This window comes from Phytophthora infestans, genomic scaffold, assembly GCF_000142945.1.
Source record: "Phytophthora infestans T30-4 supercont1.196 genomic scaffold, whole genome shotgun sequence".
NCBI classification, from domain to species: Eukaryota; Oomycota; class Peronosporomycetes; order Peronosporales; family Peronosporaceae; genus Phytophthora; species Phytophthora infestans.
In genome coordinates this window covers 157,117-160,912 of record NW_003303563.1, presented here as the reverse complement: position 1 = coordinate 160,912, position 3,796 = coordinate 157,117, and the positions used below count along the sequence as shown (strand labels likewise).

The window sequence follows — 3,796 nt, the reverse complement described above, 5'->3', positions numbered from 1 at the left end:
GGAGGCGAACGTGTGTGGAAGACTGCCGTTGGGCGCAACACGCCATACAAGGTGGCAGTATGGGCGCAGCAGAGCAAAAGAAGCTTCCCGTCCGGGAATTGAACCCGGGTCACCCGCGTGACAGGCGGGTATACTAACCACTATACTAACGAGAATTCGTACAACCACAACTCGCCATACAAATTTCAAAACAAAAACAACCAGACGCACAAAACGACGCATCGCACGCGCGTCAAACGGCGCCAGCCTGCTCCACCACATCCGCCTCTGCACCTGCAGGCCTATTTTGAGCGGACTCAGCCAATGTGCAATCCACCAGCACCTGCCATGACAAACAGCTTTATCCTATCGCATGACTCCACCACGTCGCTCCGACGGATTCAGTCACGCCTCAAAGGGATCGTGACCAGTCTCCTCACGGTCAAGACGCCGTACGTCGCGTGTCGATCTAGATACAACGGTACCAGTTGTCGCACAAGACGAAGTTCGGGATCAAGTCCTGTGACGAGTGTTCTGTCCGCTATTGCAATAGGTGTAGCTCGCGCGCCAGCCGTGTGTTGCCTAAAGGAGGCGAAACGTGGGTGGAAGACTGGCGTTGGGCGCAACACGACAAAACAAAGTGGCAGTATGGGCGCAGCAGAGCAAAAGAAGCTTCCCGTCCGGGAATAGGACCCGGGTCACCCGGGTGACAGGCGGGTATACTAACCATATATACTAACGAGAATACGTAGAATTCGTACTCCCCATACTCGTCATACAAAATTTAAAACAAAACACCCCAGACGCACAATACGACGCATCGCACGCGTGTAAAAGCGGGGTCAGCTTGCTCCACCACATGCTCCCTCTGCCCCTTCAGGCCTATTTTGAGCGCACTCACCCACTGTGCAATCCACGAGTACCTGGCATGAACTATCGTCTTTATCCTCTCGCATGACCCCACCACGTCGCTCCGACGGATTCAGTCACGCCTCAAAGGGCTCGTGCCCAGTCTCCTCACGGTCAAGACGCCGTACGTCGCGTGTCGATCTAGATACCACGGTACCAGTTGTCGCACAAGACGAAGTTCGGGATCAAGTCCTGTGACGAGTGTTCTGTCCGTTATTGCAATAGGTGTAGCTCGCGCGCCACCCGTGCGTTGCCTAAAGGAGGCGAAACGTGTGTGGAAGACTGCCGCTGGGCGCAATACGACAAACAAGGTGGCAGTATGGGCGCAGCAGAGCAAAAGAAGCTTCCCGTCCGGGAATTGAACCCGGGTCACCCGCGTGACAGGCGGGCTATATTTAACCACTATACTAACGAGAATTCGTACAACCACAACTCGCCATACAAATTTCAAAACAAAAACAACCAGACGCACAAAACGACGCATCGCACGCGCGTCAAACGGCGCCAGCCTGCTCCACCACATCCGCCTCTGCACCTTCAGGCCTATTTTGAGCGGACTCAGCCACTGTGCAATCCACCAGCACCTGCCATGACAAACAGCTTTATCCTCTCGCATGACCCCACCACGTCGCTCCGACGGATTTAGTCACGCCTCAAAGGGCTCGTGACCAGTCTCCTCACGGTCAAGACGCCGTACGTCGCGTGTCGATCTAGATACAACGGTACCAGTTGTCGCACAAGACGAAGTTCGGGATCAAGTCCTGTGACGAGTGTTCTGTCCGCTATTGCAATAGGTGTAGCTCGCGCGCCAGCCGTGTGTTGCCTAAAGGAGGCGAAACGTGTGTGGAAGACTGCCGTTGGGCGCAACACGACAAAACAAGGTGCAAGTATGGGCGCAGCAAAGCAAAAGAAGCTTCCCGTCCGGGAATGAGACCCGGGTCACCCGCGTGACAGGCGGGTATACTAACCACTATACTAACGAGAATTCGTACAGCCACAACCTCGCCATACAAATTTTCAAAACAAAAACACCAAGACGCACAAAACGACGCATCGCACGCGCGTCAAACGGCGTCAGCCTGCTCCACCACATCCGCCTCTGCACCTTCAGGCCTATTTTGAGCGGACTCAGCCACTGTGCAATCCACCAGCACCTGCCATGACAAACAGCTTTATCCTCTCGCATGACCCCACCACGTCGCTCCGACGGATTCTGTCACGCCTTAAAGGGCTCGTGACCAGTCTCCTCACGGTCAAGACGCCGTACGTCGCGTGTCGATCTAGATACAACGGTACCAGTTGTCGCACAAGACGAAGTTCGGGATCAAGTCCTGTGACGAGTGTTCTGTCCGCTATTGCAATAGGTGTAGCTCGCGCGCCAGCCGTGCGTTGCCTAAAGGAGGCGAAACGTGTGTGGAAGACTGCCGTTGGGCGCAACACGACAAAACAAGGTGGCAGTATGGGCGCAGCAGAGCAAAAGAAGCTTCCCGTCCGGGAATTGAACCCGGGTCACCCGCGTGACAGGCGGGTATACTAACCACTATACTAGCGAGAATTCGTACAGCCACAACTCGCCATACAAATTTCAGCACAAAAACAACCAGACGCACAAAACGACGCATCGCACGCGCGTCAAACGGCGCCAGCCTGCTCCATCACATCCGCCTCTGCACCTTCAGCCTTACTTCGAGCGGACTCAGCCACTGTGCAATCCACGAGCACCTGCCATGACAAACAGCTTTACTCCTCTCGCATGACTCCACCACGTCGCTCCGACGGATTCAGTCACGCCTCAAAGGGCTCGTGACCAGTCTCCTCACGGTCAAGACGCCGTACGTTGCGTGTCGATCTAGATACAACGGTACCAGTTGTCGCACAAGACGAAGTTCGGGATCAAGTCCTGTGACGAGTGTTCTGTCCGCTATTGCAATAGGTGTAGCTCGCGCGCCAGCCGTGCGTTGCCTAAAGGAGGCGAAACGTGTGTGGAAGACTGTCGTTGGGCGCAATACGACAAAACAAGGTGGCAGTATGGGCGCAGCAGAGCAAAAGAAGCTTCCCGTCCGGGAATTGAACCCGGGTCACCCGCGTGACAGGCGGGTATACTAACCACTATACTAACGAGAATTCGTACAACCACAACTCGCCATACAAATTTCAGCACAAAAACAACCAGACGCACAAAACGACGCATCGCACGCGCGTCAAACGGCGCCAGCCTGCTCCATCACATCCGCCTCTGCACCTTCAGCCTTACTTCGAGCGGACTCAGCCACTGTGCAATCCTCGAGCACCTGCCATGACAAACAGCTTTACTCCTCTCGCATGACTCCACCACGTCGCTCCGACGGATTCAGTCACGCCTCAAAGGGCTCGTGACCAGTCTCCTCACGGTCAAGACGCCGTACGTCGCGTGTCGATCTAGATACAACGGTACCAGTTGTCGCACAAGACGAAGTTCGGGATCAAGTCCTGTGACGAGTGTTCTGTCCGCTATTGCAATAGGTGTAGCTCGCGCGCCAGCCGTGTGTTGCCTAAAGGAGGCGAAACGTGTGTGGAAGACTGCCGTTGGGCGCAACACGACAAAACAAGGTGGCAGTATGGGCGCAGCAGAGCAAAAGAAGCTTCCCGTCCGGGAATTGGACCCGGGTCACCCGCGTGACAGGCGGGTATACTAACCACTATACTAACGAGAATTCGTACAGCCACAACTCGCCATACAAATTTCAACACAAAAACAACCAGACGCACAAAACGACGCATCGCACGCGCGTCAAACGGCGCCAGCCTGCTCCACCACATCCGCCTCTGCACCTTCAGCCTTACTTCGAGCGGACTCAGCCACTGAGCAATCCACGAGCACCGGCCATGACAAACAGCTTTACTCCTCTCGCATGATTCCACCACGTCG

General features: G+C 55.2%; 1 non-coding gene across 1 annotated transcript; it reads right to left on the bottom strand.

The window, feature by feature from the left end:
- Positions 1-651: 651 nt before the first annotated feature.
- On the bottom strand, positions 652-724 carry PITG_30978. Its single transcript has one exon. It is a non-coding gene; the product is annotated as a tRNA-Asp (tRNA).
- Positions 725-3,796: the final 3,072 nt, after the last annotated feature.